General features: G+C 43.8%; 1 protein-coding gene across 2 annotated transcripts in view; it reads right to left on the bottom strand.

Moving 5' to 3' along the window:
* Positions 1–20890, bottom strand: part of map3k22 (mitogen-activated protein kinase kinase kinase 22) — an 88908-nt gene extending 68018 nt beyond the window's left edge. The window contains exon 1 of one of the 2 annotated variants that reach the window (XM_004915596.4): positions 20179–20890. The gene's annotated coding sequence lies outside the window, so the exon portion shown is untranslated. The remainder of the gene's footprint in view (positions 1–20178) is intronic. The other variant, XM_002938005.5, reaches the window with a different exon arrangement.
* Between the last annotated feature and the right edge of the window lie 546 nt (positions 20891–21436).

Here is a 21436-nt window from a genome sequence, read left to right as displayed (position 1 = left end):
TGGACTCAATAACAGGATACCTTCCTCACATATAACATTTATTTGTTGCATAAAAACAACGTGTAATGCTGAGAAAATCAGGGGAACCCGAAGGTTTAGTCCTGAGTCACCTTTTTAAAGGTTACACATACTATTACTAAACTATTGATAAGGGTTTATCTTAGCCTTCCTTTAACCTTGGCGAGAAAGCTTAGCAAGTCAGAGGAAATAATAGCGTCCCCTATATGTTTTAGGGTTGCATGTTTTTATTTTTTTACCCACAATGCAGCATTTTTTCCACAGTTGCGGCATAATTGTGTCCGTGCATGAGCTGTTGAATTGGAAGCAAATTGTGGTCAAAATAGTCAGCATCGCGTCATTATCCAATGACAACTGCTTGTGATTTTAGGGGCAAATCCGCAGTCGCCCACAGAGGGAGCCCTGGCATTACCGCCATGTTCAGGGTGGTAGTAGCGCCACAACAGGGCGTGCATAACAGTGCTTTGGTGCAAAAACATGGGAGTATAATCAGGCACAAGTACAGGTATGGGATCACTTGATCCCAACTAAGATATAATTACTCCTTATTGGGGGCAGAACAGCCCTATTGGGTTTATTTCATGGTTAAATGATTCCCTTTTCTCTGTAATAATAAAACAGTACCTGTACTTGATCCCAACTAAGATATAATTACCCCTTATTGGGGCAGAACAGCCCTATTGGGTTTATTTAATGGTTAAATGATTCCCTTTTCTCTGTAATAATAAAACAGTACCTGTACTTGATCCCAACTAAGATATAATTACCCCTTATTGGGGGCAGAACAGCCCCATTGGGTTTATTTAATGGTTAAATGATTCCCTTTTCTCTGTAATAATAAAACAGTACCTGTACTTGATCCCAACTAAGATATAATTACCCCTTATTGGGGGCAGAACAGCCCTATTGGGTTTATTTAATGGTTAAATGATTCCCTTTTCTCTGTAATAATAAAACAGTACCTGTACTTGATCCCAACTAAGATATAATTACCCCTTATTGGGGCAGAACAGCCCTATTGGGTTTATTTAATGGTTAAATGATTCCCTTTTCTCTGTAATAATAAAACAGTACCTGTACTTGATCCCAACTAAGATATAATTACCCCTTATTGGGGGCAGAACAGCCCTATTGGGTTTAATTGTTTTATTGATTTTTTAGTAGACTTAAGGTATGGAGATCCAAATTACGGAAAGACCCCTTATCCGGAATACCCTTGGTCCCGAGCATTCTGGATAAGGGGTCTGATACCTGTACCTTTAATAAACAGCATCAATACGTGCAACTACTTCATCAATTTTGGCGCGACCATGTAACAGAGCCATTACAATTCTGCCCCCTCGTTCCCTTTCTGCGCTCGCCTTGAGAAACAGGGAAACATCTTGGAAAGGGTTTGGGAATAATTTCCATGCCGGCAGCTGAGATCAGATAGTTGTGCGGCTGTCACCGGCCTGAGGTTTCCTGTCTGCAATTACGCACATATCCTGCCCGACAGCGAGATAACACATCGCGGCCGCACCGTGCCAATGGCCGCCCAGCCAAATGTCACAGCAATTACTGAGCCGTACAGAACTCACTTGCGTCTCATTCGCCATAGACACTCTATAAAGTCATTAGGAGACGATTAAGACATGGGCATTTATTGGGGCAAATGGGCAGATGAGCCTATTGGCCAGTGCTTGTGGGTTAGAGGGGAAATGCCAGCCTTAAACACAGGCTGTTCCCTCTTGAACCTAATGTTAACTTTTAGTAAGTTATAGAATGGCCTATTCCTAGCAACTTTGCAACTAGTTTTTATTATTTACTTTTTATAGTTTTTGAACTATTTGCCTTTCTTTTCTGCCTCTTTGCAGCTTTCAAATAGGGGTCACTGACCCCGGCAGCCAAAAACGACTGCTCTGTAGAGCTACATTTTTATTGTTATTGTTAATATTTATTACTTATCTTTATGTGCAGGCCCCTCTACTATTCATAATCCTATTTCTCGTTTAAACCACTGCCCAGTTGCTAGGGTAAAAAGACCCTAGCAACCAGATAACTTCTAAAATACCAAATGAAGAGCTGCTACAAAAAGTTAAATAACTACCCCTTCCTAAATAACTGTCCCTTCTCTATGGGAATTACTCCGCCATGATAACACAAGACTGGGAATGAAAACCACAAGGAATAAAAAGAAATGTTACCCTAAATAGGAATAATACTATTTCCAGCCACCAGATGGTGCTGTTCTGTGGGGCAGGCATCAGGGCTATGGCGCTGGTAGAAGAGACTGGGAGCGCCGCAGGCAGCGAGGGGGATATGATGGATGTGACCTCAGGAAGCGCGAGCCCCACAAGGGCATCAGCCAGCGAAAGTGCTTTTGTTTTATTTTCCACCCTCTGAGAAATCTGCTCATTGGTCCTGACTAAACTCCACAGGCCTCACGTTGCCTGCACCAAGACTGACGGGGGATTATGGGAATTGTAGTGATTCAGGAGCCAGGTTACAGGGTTCTATCAGGCAAAACTGGAAAAACAATTTCTAGGTGTTTTGTTTGAAAAATTCTGGCTGCTACAATGAGTTTCCTATGTGGGAGGTGGGAGGTACTTTTTAAACTATAGTTTAGGTGGGGGGTCCCCAGAAAAGCACTACCTGGCCTAGGGCCCTATTTAGTAATAATCGGGCCTGTCACTCACCCAGCACTTGCGCCCTGGGGGATGCTGCTCTGTGCCCCCAGTGCCGGCTCACAAAATCCAGTGCTTGGCACCAACAAGGTGGCACCCCCCCTCCCCTGCCAAAATGTGCAAAGTGACAAAAAACGGTCAATTACTGCCTTTTTTTCGAAGTTCCACATTGTGTTCTGCATTGTAAATGACCCCTAGTGTTTTAGTAGCCCCGTTACAGAGTTATAAAAGTTACAGCCAAATGACAATTTCTGGGTGTTTTTATCATCAAGTGGGCATCACAATGGGCATCACTTGTGCATCGCAATGGGTATCACTTGTGCACCACAATGGGCATCACTTGTGCACCGCAATGGGCATCACTTGTGCATCGCAATGGGCATCACTTGTGCATCGCAATGGGCATCACTTATGCACCGCAATGGGCATGACTTGTGCACCGCAATGGGCCTCGCATCACTTGTGCACCGCAACAGGCATCGCATCACTTGTGCACCGCAACGGGCATCGCATCACTTGTGCACCGCAACGGGCATCACTTGTGCATCGCAATGGGCATCACTTATGCACCGCAATGGGCATGACTTGTGCACCGCAATGGGCCTCGCATCACTTGTGCACCGCAACGGGCATCACTTGTGCATCGCAATGGGCATCACTTATGCACCGCAATGGGCATGACTTGTGCACCGCAATGGGCATCGCATCACTTGTACACCGCAACGGGCATCGCATCACTTGTGCACCGCAACGGGCATCGCATCACTTGTGCACCGCAACGGGCATCGCATCACTTGTGCACCGCAACGGGCATCGCATCACTTGTGCACCGCAATGGGCATTGCATCACTTGTGCACCGCAACGGGCATGACTTGTGCACCACAATGGGCATGACTTCTGCACCGCAATAGGCATCACTTCTTCATTGCAATGGGCATCACTTGTGCACTGCAATGGGCATCACTTGTGCACCGCAATGGGCATCGCATCCCTTGTGCACCACAATGGGCATGACTTGTGCACCGCTATGGGCATGACTTGTGCACCGCTATGGGCATGACTTGTGCACCACAATGGGCTTCGCTTGTGCATGATAAAACATGGCCGTCCTCATTTTGTGGGGGATAATCACACATTTTGTCTCTTTGTGGGGGTCAGTGAGACGTATCCCCAGTTTTCCCTGATTTCCCCACCTTACACCCCCCGGAACATGTTCTAGTAGGTAAATTCCAGCCCATAGTTGCCCTTATGACTCGCCCGGCAGATCAGTGATTGGAACAGGAAACCATAGGAAGTGTGCCAGTTACTCAGGAGGGCTCCCTTAGCAACACCGGGATAATATGGCGTTTCTGTGGCTTCTCCGTGCCGTCGGCAGAACAGCTTCCCGACAAGGGCCAAGTTTTTTTATGTTCCCAAATTATTTTTAGCGTGCATTCTAAAACTGTCAATTAAAGGGTAACTAAACTCAACAAAACCCATTGTTAACATTGAACTCTACATTGTACTATTAGTAACCAAGTAGTAAAACACAATGGAGGTGGAAATAAAGCAGTAAGCCGCAGAAGCCACACATTCTCTTGTTTGCCATTCACAAGACTTCCTGTCAACTCAATGGGAACTGTAGCCTGATAACAAGGAACCGCCGCTAGCAACGAGCACGGCCCTGAGCAGGGCATCCCAACGCTACAGCATTCTGTTTCAGTGACTCACACACTGCTGAGGGTGAGCCCAAGTCCAGGCTAGGACTACCTGGGAGATTAGTTGAATATAATTCCATCCCTTCACCCTTGGTTGTGACTGTTTCGTTGGCATTATCATACACTGTAAAATATCTCTTTTTCAAAGAGCTATAAATAAAGACAGACCTTTAAAACAACACTTCTCCTTTAGCCACAGAACATAATGAGAAGCGAAAGGAGAAACAGGGGGCTGAGAAGCCACCTACGGGCTGATATTGCCATTAAGTCTGTTTGGGGAGACGCGACGGTGGGAAGGGAAAGTCTCAGCACCTGCTACAGAAACGGGAAACATCCTGCGGGGGAAGAAGACGTCCAGGGATGGGAATCTCCAGGCAAATAATCTGCAGGTTGGCTGCGGCTACATTGTTTCCGAAGTCAGAACCCCCAGCGCAGAGAGAAAATAAAGGGGAATGCCAAATACTGCTTTAAAGTGCATTGGAAAGTCGCTCAGCGCTACATTTCTGGGTTTTACAATCCTGTTGTAGGAAAACTAATAACATTTCTCTCACGTAAGGACCAATACGCAGCCCGGAGCCCTATTCCCTTCCTGTGCATCGTTCCCAGAGAGGCCGCTCGTGCCAATGGAAGTTCTGGGCCGCACACATTCAGGTTCTTCCTGCGCAGATAAATACCACGTTGTTCCCACACTCGGCACATATTTAGGGCCCATAAACGTCACCCCAGATACCCTCTCCGTGTGCCGGATAATAATGCCCCATAAGCTGAGCGAGAAGGGAAACCGTGTGCGGGAAGGCTCCCTGCCCCCCTCCCAAACCTGCATTTCCCATTCAACTCACTGGTGAATACATCTGGGTTATCTTTGGCAAAACAAACCAGAACTAAATAATATTTTTATTGTTTTGCTGGGTTTCAATGAATTTGCTGCTAGTGAGAGGGATGGCGTATTTATGTACTTGATCCCAACTAAGATATAATTACCCCTTATTGGGGGCAGAACAGTCCTATTGGGTTTATTTAATGGTTAAATGATTCCCTTTTCTCTGTAATAATAAAACAGTACCTGTACTTGATCCCAACTAAGATATAATTACCCCTTATTGGGGGCAGAACAGCCCTATTGGGTTTATTTCATGGTTAAATGATTCCCTTTTCTCTGTAATAATAAAACAGTACCTGTACTTGATCCCAACTAAGATATAATTACCCCTTATTGGGGCAGAACAGCCCTATTGGGTTTATTTCATGGTTAAATGATTCCCTTTTCTCTGTAATAATAAAACAGTACCTGTACTTGATCCCAACTAAGATATAATTACCCCTTATTGGGGGCAGAACAGCCCTATTGGGTTTATTTAATGGTTAAATGATTCCCTTTTCTCTATAATAATAAAACAGTACCTGTACTTGATCCCAACTAAGATATAATTACCCCTTATTGGGGCAGAACAGCCCTATTGGGTTTATTTCATGGTTAAATGATTCCCTTTTCTCTGTAATAATAAAACAGTACCTGTACTTGATCCCAACTAAGATATAATTACCCCTTATTGGGGGCAGAACAGCCCTATTGGGTTTATTTCATGGTTAAATGATTCCCTTTTCTCTGTAATAATAAAACAGTACCTGTACTTGATCCCAACTAAGATATAATTACCCCTTATTGGGGGCAGAACAGCCCTATTGGGTTTATTTAATGGTTAAATGATTCCCTTTTCTCTATAATAATAAAACAGTGTCACTATTGGGGACGCACCAAATCATTACTTTTGGGATGCGGTGGGACTAGTGGGGTTTTTGGAGAAACTTTCACTAAATCAGCCTAAAACACTACTGTTTAAAGCCCATTCCTTCTGTATGTAGGTGAGTAGAATTCATTGGCACAATATTGTTTTTCACACACTACGTCCCCTTTAATATCACATGACTTTTCCACGCACAGTTCCCTCTGACCACTCTCTGGCAATCAGATTCGGTTCAGTATTCTATCAGTGCATCTCTACTATTAATAAATATAGAGAGTATAATCTGAGTCTGGGAAAGTGCTGTTTGTTTTATTTAATTTAATGAAAAAAAGGCAAATTTTGCTTCCTTTTTCTCTAACCCCCAGCGGCACTAGCGGCACTAGCGGCACTTAGTATTTGGCGCAGCAGAAAACCACAAACTTCTCTAGAAGCAAAACATGTGCCATTGTGTCCAAACACTTCCATCCTATTCCCACTGTTGCAATATGGCCCCGCGGCTCTACAGCAGCCTATAGATCTGAGCCTGGTACTGCCCTGTGTGGGTCAGAGGCATAACTTGGTCACATTGGGCCCTTTATATATTATTATTATTAACATTTATTTATAAAGTGCCAACATATTCCGCAGCGCTGTACAATAGGTATATACAGCAGACCTGTGGCCCCCCCTGTTGCCCGGGCCCCCCGCAACCATTCTAAATATAGTTATGCCACTTGTGTTAAGTACAGTGTCCCCGCAGGGTCAGACTGGTCTGCCAGGACAACGGGAAAAAACCAAGTCGGCCCCGGTGGCCCAGACCTGATCCCCACAGGGTGGGTAAGACAGGCGGTGGGGGCCCCTGTAGGGGGTGTGAAGGCTGGGGCCCATTGGGGGGTGCAATGGCCCCTGAGGCAGTAGCCCCGGTGAGCCCTGCACCCCCTAGTCTGACCCTGCACCCCCGTGCCCACCCTTGGGAGTGCCAGGGGCCACTGTTCCAATAGGCAGAAGTGCTGTCACCGCCCAACTCTGGGCCTGGCACTATACAGAGATGCCGGGGGCAATTGGAGAATAGCAAGATGCACTATGGGCAAAAACATTGCTCTTTGCACTTCTGCATTTGAAACGTAACTTTATTTAAAATTTGTTCAAAGCTTTTTTTCCCCTAAAATTTGCTAAACTGTTTGCTTGGAGGTTGGAGTTTCCCAAACCTACCCCACCTATTACCCACGCCCGAACCCAAAAAGTCCATGCCCGCACCCTCCTGGCCCCCTGGGGGATGTCAGAGGTAGGTGGCATATAGGTACTTATATCAGCAGAGGGGGCGGGAGGATAAGTCACCACAACAGGAAAGCCCACAACCTGCCTGAATTCTCTGTACCAGGACCCCACCTCTCTGTTGCTCTATAACCAGGCCTGATAGTAACAACTACAACTCCCAGCACCACAATGGCAGCCAGCGGCTCTAGCCTGGATGCTGGGAGATGTAGTAGCTCCTACAAATGCTGAATATGATGGACATTTCAAATACGGAGGGGGAGAAGGGTTCTTTTAATGGTTTTAGTGCAGGGAATTTCCAACTCGCTGTAATTAATAGATAACAAAATATAAAGAAAACAAGTTGATTTTCCTGAGATGTTTAGCTCAGTAGTTACACAGACTGGACTATTAAATCATGGCTGGAAAATGACTGTAATACATTAACCTTTCCTCTCAGCAATACATTGGCCCAGGAATGGTAACCACATGTTTATAAAGACTCGGAGACTTGTGGCTCTTCTTAACTACATCTCCCAGCATCCCCCAAGAGCAGATGGGTGGAGTAAGGCAGGCCCAGCTGGCAATGTGTGGATTCTGGCAAACAGGGCCGCCATCTAGGGTTGCCACTTCTGCCAGCTAAGAAAGTGGGGCAGGGGTGATGCCATGGGGGGGTGGGGCTGTGATGCCATGGGACGGAGGAAGGAGGTGGAGCCGTGCCATCACAGGGGCGGGGCTAATCACTGCATCAATGTTACTGAGTCCTGCCCAGTTTTCTTAATTAGGTTTTGACCAGGGCAGCCCTACCGAAAAATGGGCTAACCGGATAGGTGGCAACCCTACCGCCATCAGAAACTTTAGGGCCCTGTACAAGTTGTTTATATGGGGCCCCCCATGAACACAAGCATGCAGTACCTAAAATGTGGCCACACCCCTTTTCTGTGCAATATAAACAGCCGATGTTACTTTATACTAATTATAAGCAGTTCAGTTCCATTAATTAACGCACTTCTTCCTGCCCCTGCTCTGTGCTGTCACTGCTTGATATGGAAGTTACGTAAGTCATTCCCCTGCTGGAAAGTTCATGTAGGAGCCGCTCATATCAGTCAGTAAATAGATCTCAATACAAACAGCTGATGTGACTCTATAATAACCAGTCATTCCCCTGCTGGAAAGTTCATGTAGGAGCCGCTCATATCAGTCAGTAAATAGATCCCAATACAAACAGCTGATGTGACTCTGTAATAACCAGTCATTCCCCTGCTGGAAAGTTCATGTAGGAGCCGCTCATATCATTCAGTAAATAGATCCCAATACAAACAGCTGATGTGACTCTATAATAACCAGTCATTCCCCTGCTGGAAAGTTCATGTAGGAGCCGCTCATATCATTCAGTAAATAGATCCCAATACAAACAGCTGATGTGACTCTGTAATAACCAGTCATTCCCCTGCTGGAAAGTTCATGTAGGAGCCGCTCATATCATTCAGTAAATAGATCCCAATACAAACAGCCGATGTGACTCTGTAATAACCAGTCATTCCCCTGCTGGAAAGTTCAAGTAGGAGCCGCTCATATCAGTCAGTAAATAGATCCCAATACAAACAGCTGATGGGCAAGATGGAGACAGTAGGGCAAGATGGAGACAGTAGGGCAAGATGGGGACAGTAGGACAAGATGGAGACAGTAGGACAAGATGGAGACAGTAGGACAAGATGGAGACAGTAGGACAAGATGGAGACAGTAGGACAAGATGGAGACAGTAGGGCAAGATGGAGACAGTAGGACAAGATGGAGACAGTAGGGCAAGATGGGGACAGTAGGGCAAGATGGGGACAGTAGGGCAAGATGGGGACAGTAGGACAAGATGGAGACAGTAGGGCAAGATGGGGACAGTAGGACAAGATGGAGACAGTAGGGTAAGATGGAGACAGTAGGGCAAGATGGGGACAGTAGGACAAGATGGAGACAGTAGAACAAGATGGAGACAATAGGACAAGATGGAGACAGTAGGACAAGATGGAGACAGTAGGGCAAGATGGGGACAGTAGGACAAGATGGAGACAGTAGAACAAGATGGAGACAATAGGACAAGATGGAGACAGTAGGACAAGATGGAGACAGTAGGGCAAGATGGGGACAGTAGGACAAGATGGAGACAGTAGAACAAGATGGAGACAATAGGACAAGATGGAGACAGTAGGACAAGATGGAGACAGTAGGGCAAGATGGGGACAGTAGGACAAGATGGAGACAGTAGGACAAGATGGAGACAGTAGGGCAAGATGGGGACAGTAGGACAAGATGGAGACAGTAGAACAAGATGGAGACAATAGGACAAGATGGAGACAGTAGGACAAGATGGAGACAGTAGGGCAAGATGGGGACAGTAGGACAAGATGGGGACAGTAGGACAAGATGGAGACAATAGGACAAGATGGAGACAGTAGGACAAGATGGAGACAGTAGGGCAAGATGGGGACAGTAGGGCAAGATGGAGACAGTAGGACAAGATGGAGACAGTAGGACAAGATGGAGACAGTAGGACAAGATGGGGACAGTAGGACAAGATGGAGACAGTAGGACAAGATGGAGACAGTAGGACAAGATGGAGACAGTAGGACAAGATGGAGACAGTAGGGCAAGATGGAGACAGTAGAACAAGATGGAGACAGTAGGACAAGATGGAGACAGTAGGACAAGATGGGGACAGTAGGACAAGATGGAGACAGTAGGACAAGATGGAGACAGTAGGACAAGATGGAGACAGTAGGGCAAGATGGGGACAGTAGGGCAAGATGGAGACAGTAGGGCAAGATGGGGACAATAGGACAAGATGGAGACAGTAGGACAAGATGGAGACAGTAGGACAAGATGGAGACAGTAGAACAAGATGGAGACAATAGGACAAGATGGAGACAATAGGACAAGATGGAGACAATAGGACAAGATGGAGACAGTAGGGCAAGATGGAGACAGTAGGGCAAGATGGGGACAGTAGGGCAAGATGGGGACAGTAGGGCAAGATGGAGACAGTAGGACAAGATGGAGACAGTAGGACAAGATGGAGACAGTAGAACAAGATGGAGACAATAGGACAAGATGGAGACAGTAGGACAAGATGGAGACAGTAGGACAAGATGGAGACAGTAGGACAACATGGAGACAGTAGGACAACATGGAGACAGTAGGGCAAGATGGGGACAGTAGGGCAAGATGGGAGACAGTAGGGCAGGATGGGGACAGTAGGGCAAGATGGAGACAGTAGGGCAGGATGGGGACAGTAGGGCAAGATGGGGACAGTAGGGCAAGATGGGAGACAGTAGGGCAGGATGGGGACAGTAGGGCAAGATGGAGACAGTAGGGCAGGATGGGGACAGTAGGGCAAGATGGGGACAGTAGGGCAAGATGGGGACAGTAGGGCAGGATGGAGACAGTAGGGCAAGGTGGAGACAGTAGGACAACATGGAGATAGTAGGGCAAGGTGGGGACAGTAGGGCAAGATGGAGACAGTAGGACAAGATGGAGACAGTAGGACAACATGGAGACAGTAGGGCAAGGTGGGGACAGTAGGGCAAGATGGGGACAGTAGGGCAAGATGGGGCCACACCCCTCTTTTCAGCTTTGGAACTACAACTCCCAGCATGCCCCTACATCTCCTGGAAGCCGTAGATTTCTCTCGCTGTTCCCTGTGAGCCCCTGAACACTAAGTGCGCTCAGATATGGCTGCTCTGCTCGCTGCCAGGAGATATACAGTAAGATTACAGCACAATCTCTTTATTACCCTATGGGGGGAGAGTCACTCCCTATAGGCGGCAATTGCAACAGCGCCCCCTGGGAATGCCAGCGCCAGTCAGTGCGTAATTCCCCCTGTGGCAGAACGAGGCGCTACTTTACCCATTCTGTAGGATACGCCCCCCCCGCGCCCGGCTCTGCCCGACAATAAATCCCCATTCAGCTCCTTTGCCCCAAACTTACCGCCAGCAAAACAATATCCTTCACAAAATAAATGATTTACCGGAAACACATTCTATAAATGAGAGAACTATTTGAGGAATTTGCCGTTTTGCTTTAAACTTCCTTCATTTTTATTATTTTTTTTTCTCTTTCTCTCAGTTCTTCTTTTCAGCGCCGACATCACAATGGAGCCGGGCAAATGATTAACCCTTCTGGCTCCGGCACGGGGGGGGGGGGGGGTGACAAGTGATCCCAACAGAACCATTGGCACCGAGACCATGTTACTGAATGCCCCATTCCTAGCAACTTTGCAATTGGTCTTCATTATTTATTTTATATAGGTTTTAATTTTTTTTGCCTTTCTCTTCTGACTCTTTGCAGCTTTCAAATGGGGGTCACTGACCCCGGCAGCCAAACCCTATTGCTCTGTGAGGCTCCAGTTTTATTATTACTGTTAATTTTTAGTCCTTTTATTTCTGTGCAGGCCCCTCTCCTATTCATATTCCCATCTCTCGTTTAAACCTTTGCTTGGTTACTAGGGTAAAAAAAAAAAAATACCTAGCAACCAGGTAGCTGCTAAAATACCAAATGGAGAGCTGCTGAACAAAAAGCTAAATAAGTTAACCCCTAACAAGGCTTTAATATAAATTGCCATTATTACTTTGGCTTGTGGTACAGGTATGGGATCCCTTATCTGGAAACCTGTTATCCAGAAAGCTCCGAATTACGGAAAGCCTGTCTCCCATAGACTCAATTTTAATCAAATAATTCAGAACTTTAAAACTAATTAGCTTTTTCTCTGTAATAATAAAACAGTACCTGTTGATCCCAACTAAGATATAATTACCCCTTATTGGGGGCAGAACAGCCCTATTGGGTTTATTTAATGGTTAAATGATTCCCTTTTCTCTGTAATAATAAAACAGTACCTGTACTTGATCCCAACTAAGATATAATTACCCCTTATTGGGGGCAGAACAGCCCTATTGGGTTTATTTAATGGTTAAATGATTCCCTTTTCTCTGTAATAATAAAACAGTACCTGTACTTGATCCCAACTAAGATATAATTACCCCTTATTGGGGCAGAACAGCCCTATTGGGTTTATTTCATGGTTAAATGATTCCCTTTTCTCTGTAATAATAAAACAGTACCTGTACTTGATCCCAACTAAGATATAATTACCCCTTATTGGGGCAGAACAGCCCTATTGGGTTTATTTCATGGTTAAATGATTCCCTTTTCTCTGTAATAATAAAACAGTACCTGTACTTGATCCCAACTAAGATATAATTACCCCTTATTGGGGGCAAAACAATCCTATTGGGTCCAAGACCCAAATTACGGAAAGACCCCTTATCCGGAATACCCTTGGTCCCGAGCATTCTGGATAATGGGTCCTATACCTGTATTTGCCCTTAAATTTAATATTATTATCAGCACATATTGCACTGTGCAAATGACGGGTTATACACTACATATGTAGTATCCTGGGCCTTTGGGAATGACCCTATTGAAACGCTGAAATTCTCTGAAGACAGCAACTGTGACATCACAATTGAGCAATATAATAAGAAATATAAACTATTACTTATTAATGGGGTATACTTCCCCTTTAAATTCGAAAATGCACTGGAATTCTAAAACCTTACCGACCTCTTCACACAGAAACCCCCCCCCCTTTGCTGATTATTAAATCTCCTTTCTTCCAAATGCAAAAAGAGACAGCAAAGTTGAGCGGGACGCTCTCGTGCCGCGTGTAACACATGCAGAGCCCGTGATTTAGAGCGAAACACGATGTTCTGCCAAGCGCAGGCCATAAAAAGAAAGCTGGGATTGGGACAGCGCTGTAACATTAATAAGAAAAACATTTTATAGGAGATTTTCCATGCTCTGACCTTTCGTGCCGCAGAGCTTCGCTCCAAAACCCTGCAAATAGAACCCAAAATCTGTGGGGCTTGTGTGGGCGCCGACAGGGGGGTGCCATTAATATCAATGGCAGCTTTGGGTTATTTCACTTCTTCAGCAGCTGTACAGTTTGGAATTTGGTTGCTAGGGTCCAAATTACCTTAGCGACCAGGGAGCAGTGTGAATGAGAGGCTGGTAAATGAATAGGAGAGAAAAACAAACTATACAAACTGGAGCCTCACAGAGCAATAGCTTTTTTGGTTGCCGGGGTCAGTGACCCCAATTTAAAAACTGCAAAGAGTTGGAAGAAGGCGGCAAATAATTCAAAAACTATAACAAATAAATGAGGAAGACCAATTGAAAAGCTGCTTAGAATAGACCATTCGATAACAGAAAGGTGAGCCACCCCTATACTTGGGGTTTGCATGGGCTGACCCTTCTGGGTACCCCCTGGGCTAAATAAACGGGTCAGATACTTTACAACTGGCCAAGGCAATGCCATTTGGCCCAGGGCCCCACTGGATCTCCCACCCACTCACTTACCTTTCATTCTGCTGCCTATCCCTAGTTCTGGTACTGAAATGTACTGTTTGAACAGATCATCTGAGATCCGACAGGATGGAGCGGATCCCTAGCTGTCATAATTGGCGAGATAAAAAAGGGGCAAGTTGCCTGACCCAAACTGGGTCATCAGTTATAATCAGAGCTTAGTGATGTCAATAGGGGGCACTTTATTCACTATATATTATAAAGAACTCCTCGGGGGCTTATAATATCCCTATATGTTACAATAGGGGGTACTTTATTCACTATATATTATAAAGAACTCCTCGGGGACTTATAATATCCCTATATGTTACAATAGGGGGCACTTTATTCACTATATATTATAAGGAACTCCTCGGGGACTTATAATATCCCTATATGTTACAATAGGGGGCACTTTATTCACTATATATTATAAGGAACTCCTCGGGGACTTATAATATCCCTATATGTTACAATAGGGGGCACTTTATTCACTATATATTATAAGGAACTCCTCGGGGGCTTATAATATCCCTATATGTTACAATAGGGGGCACTTTATTCACTATATATTATAAGGAACTCCTCGGGGACTTATAATATCCCTATATGTTACAATAGGGGGTACTTTATTCACTATATATTATAAGGAACTCCTCGGGGGCTTATAATATCCCTATATGTTACAATAGGGGGTACTTTATTCACTATATATTATAAGGAACTCCTCGGGGGCTTATAATATCCCTATATGTTACAATAGGGGGCACTTTATTCACTATATATTATAAGGAACTCCTCGGGGGCTTATAATAGCCCTATATGTTACAATAGGGGGTACTTTATTCACTATATATTATAAGGAACTCCTCGGGGACTTATAATATCCCTACTTGTTACAATAGGGGGCACTTTATTCCCTATATATTATAAGGAACTCCTCGGGGGCTTATAATATGCCTATATGTTACAATAGGGGGCACTTTATTCACTATATATTATAAGGAACTCCTCGGGGGCTTATAATATCCCTATATGTTACAATAGGGGGCACTTTATTCACTATATATTATAAGGAACTCCTCGGGGGCTTATAATATCCCTATATGTTACAATAGGGGGTACTTTATTCACTATATATTATAAGGAACTCCTTGGGGGCTTATAATATCCCTATATGTTACAATAGGGGGCACTTTATTCACTATATATTATAAGGAACTCCTTGGGGGCTTATAATATCCATATATGTTACAATAGGGGGCACTTTATTCACTATATATTATAAGGAACTCCTCGGGGGCTTATAATATCCCTATATGTTACAATAGGGGGCACTTTATTCACTATATATTATAAGGAACTCCTCGGGGACTTATAATATCCCTATATGTTACAATAGGGGGCACTTTATTCACTATATATTATAAGGAACTCCTCAGTGACTTATAATATCCCTATATGTTACAATAGGGGGTACTTTATTCACTATATATTATTAGGAACTCCTTGGGGGCTTATAATATCCCTATATGTTACAATAGGGGGCACTTTATTCACTATATATTATAAGGAACTCCTCGGGGACTTATAATATCCCTATATGTTACAATAGGGGGTACTTTATTCACTATATATTATAAGGAACTCCTCGGGGGCTTATAATATCCCTATATGTTACAATAGGGGGTACTTTATTCACTATATATTATAAGGAACTCCTCGGGGGCTTATAATATCCCTATATGTTACAAAAGGGGTACTTTATTCACTATATATTATAAGGAACTCCTCGGGGGCTTATAATATCCCTATATGTTACAATAGGGGGCACTTTATTCACTATATATTATAAGGAACTCCTCGGGGGCTTATAATAGCCCTATATGTTACAATAGGGGGTACTTTATTCACTATATATTATAAGGAACTCCTCGGGGGCTTATAATATCCCTACTTGTTACAATAGGGGGCACTTTATTCCCTATATATTATAAGGAACTCCTCGGGGGCTTATAATATGCCTATATTTTACAATAGGGGGCACTTTATTCACTATATATTATAAGGAACTCCTTGGGGGCTTATAATATCCCTATATGTTACAATAGGGGGCACTTTATTCACTATATATTATAAGTAACTCCTCGGGGGCTTATAATATCCCTATATGTTACAATAGGGGGTACTTTATTCACTATATATTATAAGGAACTCCTTGGGGGCTTATAATATCCCTATATGTTACAATAGGGGGCACTTTATTCACTATATATTATAAGGAACTCCTCGGGGGCTTATAATATCCCTATATGTTACAATAGGGGGTACTTTATTCACTATATATTATAAGGAACTCCTTGGGGGCTTATAATATCCCTATATGTTACAATAGGAGGCACTTTATTCACTATATATTATAAGGAACTCCTTGGGGGCTTATAATATCCCTACTTGTTACAATAGGGGGCACTTTATTCCCTATATATTATAAGGAACTCCTCGGGGGCTTATAATATCCCTATATGTTACAGTAGGGGGTACTTTATTCACTATATATTATAAGGAACTCCTTGGGGACTTATAATATCCCTACTTGTTACAATAGGGGCACTTTATTCCCTATATATTATAAGGAACTCCTCGGGGGCTTATAATATCCCTATATGTTACAATAGGGGGCACTTTATTCACTATATATTATAAGGAACTCCTCGGGGGCTTATAATATCCCTATATGTTACAATAGGGGGCACTTTATTCACTATATATTATAAGGAACTCCTCGGGGGCTTATAATATCCCTATATGTTACAATAGGGGGCACTTTATTCACTATATATTATAAGGAACTCCTTGGGGGCTTATAATATCCCTATATGTTACAATAGGGGGCACTTTATTCACTATATATTATAAGTAACTCCTCGGGGGCTTATAATATCCCTATATGTTACAATAGGGGGTACTTTATTCACTATATATTATAAGGAACTCCTTGGGGGCTTATAATATCCCTATATGTTACAATAGGGGGTACTTTATTCACTATATATTATAAGGAACTCCTTGGGGGCTTATAATATCCCTATATGTTACAATAGGGGGCACTTTATTCACTATATATTATAAGGAACTCCTTGGGGGCTTATAATATCCATATATGTTACAATAGGGGGCACTTTATTCACTATATATTATAAGGAACTCCTCGGGGGCTTATAATATCCCTATATGTTACAATAGGGGGCACTTATTCACTATATATTATAAGGAACTCCTCGGGGACTTATAATATCCCTATATGTTACAATAGGGGGCACTTTATTCACTATATATTATAAGGAACTCCTCAGTGACTTATAATATCCCTATATGTTACAATAGGGGGTACTTTATTCACTATATATTATTAGGAACTCCTTGGGGGCTTATAATATCCCTATATGTTACAATAGGGGGTACTTTATTCACTATATATTATAAGGAACTCCTTGGGGGCTTATAATATCCCTATATGTTACAATAGGAGGCACTTTATTCACTATATATTATAAGGAACTCCTTGGGGACTTATAATATCCCTATATGTTACAATAGGGGGTACTTTATTCACTATATATTATAAGGAACTCCTCGGGGGCTTATAATATCCCTATATGTTACAATAGGGGGCACTTTATTCACTATATATTATAAGGAACTCCTTGGGGACTTATAATATCCCTATATGTTACAATAGGGGGTACTTTATTCACTATATATTATAAGGAACTCCTCGGGGGCTTATAATATCCCTATATGTTACAATAGGGGGCACTTTATTCACTATATATTATAAGGAACTCCTCGGGGGCTTATAATATCCCTATATGTTACAATAGGGGGTACTTTATTCACTATATATTATAAGGAACTCCTTGGGGACTTATAATATCCCTACTTGTTACAATAGGGGGCACTTTATTCCCTATATATTATAAGGAACTCCTCGGGGGCTTATAATATCCCTATATGTTACAATAGGGGGTACTTTATTCACTATATATTATAAGGAACTCCTCGGGGGCTTATAATATCCCTATATGTTACAATAGGGGGTACTTTATTCACTATATATTATAAGGAACTCCTCGGGGACTTATAATATCCCTATATGTTACAATAGGGGGTACTTTATTCACTATATATTATAAGGAACCCCTCGGGGGCTTATAATATCCCTATATGTTACAATAGGGGGCACTTTATTCACTATATATTATAAGGAACTCCTCGGGGGCTTATAATATCCCTATATGTTACAATAGGGGGTACTTTATTCACTATATATTATAAGGAACTCCTTGGGGACTTATAATATCCCTACTTGTTACAATAGGGGGCACTTTATTCCCTATATATTATAAGGAACTCCTCGGGGGCTTATAATATCCCTATATGTTACAATAGGGGGTACTTTATTCACTATATATTATAAGGAACTCCTCGGGGGCTTATAATATCCCTATATGTTACAATAGGGGGTACTTTATTCACTATATATTATAAGGAACCCCTCGGGGGCTTATAATATCCCTATATGTTACAATAGGGGGCACTTTATTCACTATATAAAGAGATATTCAGCCAATGGGTATAATAAAGGCAATTGCCCTATTCCATGCTATGGTGTCTGTATGACGCCACAATGGGCCGGCTGATGCCAGAGAGGGAATAGCCAATAAGAGCATGGGTGCCGCTGGAGCGTGGGGAACCCACCCTAGAGGGAGGGGGATCCCTGACTGTCACATTTAACCCCCTGGGAGACGCTTGTGCTGTTGATGTTTTCTACCTTCCGGCACCACCAGGGGGAATCCCCTCCCTTATGGGCGGAGTCTGACGGCACAGACAAGGGCAAGTTCACCCGCTTTAATAATAAATGAGTCAATACAAACAATTTGAAAACAAAAAGATCCCCGGCAGCCAGGAAAGCATTTAGCAAATATTCTAAAAATGTCGGTGGCAGGAAAACACTTTCTGGATTCCCCCAGTTTAGAGCTGAGAGAATCTGCCCCAGTGTTGGGATCCGGTTCTGGTCCAACACGACACAAACCGCAGGTCTCCTAGTGATTCTAAGCAACTTTTCAATTGGTCTTTATTATTCGTTTTTCATAGTTTGTAAATTATTTGCCTCCTTTTAACTCTTTGCAGCTTTCAAATGGGGGTCACTGACCCCGGCAGCCAAACCCTATTGCTCTGTGAGGCTCCAGTTTTATTGTTATCGTTACTTTATATTAATTATTTTTCTATTTAGCCCCCCTCCTATTCATATATCAGTCTTCTATTCAAACCACTCCCCAGTTGCTAAGGTCATTTGGATCCTAGCAACCAAATAGCTGCTGAAACTCCAAGCTGGGGAGCTGCCGAACAAAAACGGAAATAATTCAAAAACTAAAAATAATAAAAAATGAAGACCAATTGCAAACTGTCTCAGTACATTACTGTCTACATCATATTAAAAGTTAAGTGGGTCAGTACCTGCTGAATCTTGGGAATCTGTGACCCACAGTCATGCTAACGAGCTATAATGGGGGTTATTATTATAATAATCAGTAGCAAAGACCCCCCCAACTCCCCCCATTATTTCTATATGATTGTATTTACTCTCTGCCTATGTACAATCTCTCACACACTGGATATTTAATATATATATATATACATACAATAGCAATGCATTCTGCCTGGCTCCACAAAAACCAGTTTGGACTGCAGCACAAACCAATATTGTTATTTATTTTACAAAACTAAAAGATGCTTCTATTTGGCTCCGGGCGGAATATACTACAGGCCCGCTGTTCGACACTTCCCATAGGGTATAACACAGCATTACGCACCACCTGATCCATACAGGTTTTATGCAACACTGTGTGTGGCTTCTCCCATAGGTTTCAAGCTAACCAGTAGCCCCAGCACAAGCAATAAAAGCAACAAGTGACAGACTGCTCCTACAGGATAGAGGGAGGACTGGCAGGGCCCTGAGGGGTTAATGGTCAGCAGACCTGACCCGACCAATGCACCGAGGAGGAAAGGCTGCTTTTACCCCCCTCATAAAGATGCAGTTGCTCTCTGGGGCAATAGGAAGAGTGTTAATCTTGACAGTGCCCATAAAGAGTGCAGCGTTCCCACAGCATATGACGGGTTAATCAGTACTCCTACTGGTGCACTCTGGCCAGGTTAAAGTTCTACATGGGCAGGGGCTAGAGGGTTAATTCATCTAGTGATGCCACTGTCAGTAAATAGTTAAATCTGCAAACACCTAATATTAAAGTTGGGGGGTACTGTGCAGGGTTGGGGCCACACATTGGGTTCAAAGATCCAGTAAAAGGTGCATTGGGTGCATAAAGGGTTAAGGCTCAGTGCGTTGTGCAGAGTTTATTCTCACTTACCCTTCCCTGGGACTGGTGTGGAGCAGAATCCTGCAATGAAACCCACCGGGGGTTACACCATAGGGAGATCCAGAGTAGATCCTACCCCAGGGGCCACAGGTGATCCGGTACTATTGGGGGTGTCGGTACCGACAGATCTGGGCTCCCTCACACAGTAGGTACAGCACAGACCCAACAGAACCAGAACCCAAACGGGACCCGCTGGGGGGAATCCCACCGAATGGAATGCCGGGATCCTGCCCTGGGCGGAGAATTCCTGGGATCAGTTGGGAGAATCCGGCAGGGAAATCCTTGGATCAGCGGGGGAATCCCAGCAGCTGACAGCCCATTCCCGGCGATTCTGCTAAACACGACCCCGACCCTGCAAACTGCAGCTTCTGCAGCGACACTTCCCGGCCTGAGCGCACAGTTGCAGCGACAAGATTCGCCAGAACCTGAGAAAACCCCAAAGTGGGAGCCCGAACAACACGGAGCCGAAGTGTAAGGCAGCCTGAGCCGCTGTCAGCTCTACCCCCGGGCAGGAAGGGGGCTGAGACCGCTGCTATACCCGCTGTTCTACCCCTGGCATAGCACCGCCGCGCCACCTAGCGCCCCCGGCCCGCAATCGCACCCTGCCAGTAATAACTACTTGCGCTCCGATTCGGCCGAATTCTACGCCTTCACTTCTTTCTCCGTTTTATAAATAAACTCTATAAACGTTATAAAAAATAAGGAATAATTATAATTACACTGAAATTAATCAGAAAAGGTGCTGCTCCCTACTGACATGTGACTGCAAGAATAGATTGTAAGCTCCCATGCAGTTTTATATTCCTTATACCTAGTTTATTATAACCGATTGCAGATCTCTTTGTGCCCTGCTTACCCTGCATTACATATATACATGATAAGGCTGCAGGGAGTTGCCCACCTTGCCAGCCCCGTCCCTGTAACTATTTATACGATACCTGCCCCTTTTGGGGTGAGTGGTTCAAATACAAAGGATTTATAATGAAGTGTAACCATAATCAGCTATTACATGTGTCACTGGTGCCCAGTCCAGCTGGTCTGCAACTCCCAGCACCCTCACAGCTTCAGTCTCCAACTCACCCCTTAGGCAGACTTACTAAATAATACCCCAAATGCCCCAGTGAGCTTACAATCTAAGGTCCCTATCACATTCCCATCAGTCCCTGCCCCAGTGAGCTTACAATCTAAGGTCCCTATCCCATTCCCATCAGTCCCTGCCCCAGTGAGCTTACAATCTAAGGTCCCTATC

Source organism: Xenopus tropicalis, chromosome 6 (genome assembly GCF_000004195.4).
Source record: "Xenopus tropicalis strain Nigerian chromosome 6, UCB_Xtro_10.0, whole genome shotgun sequence".
Lineage (NCBI taxonomy): Eukaryota > Metazoa > Chordata > Amphibia > Anura > Pipidae > Xenopus > Xenopus tropicalis.
Note: the sequence above shows the minus strand (reverse complement) of the source record. Positions and strands in the feature narration are given on the sequence as shown.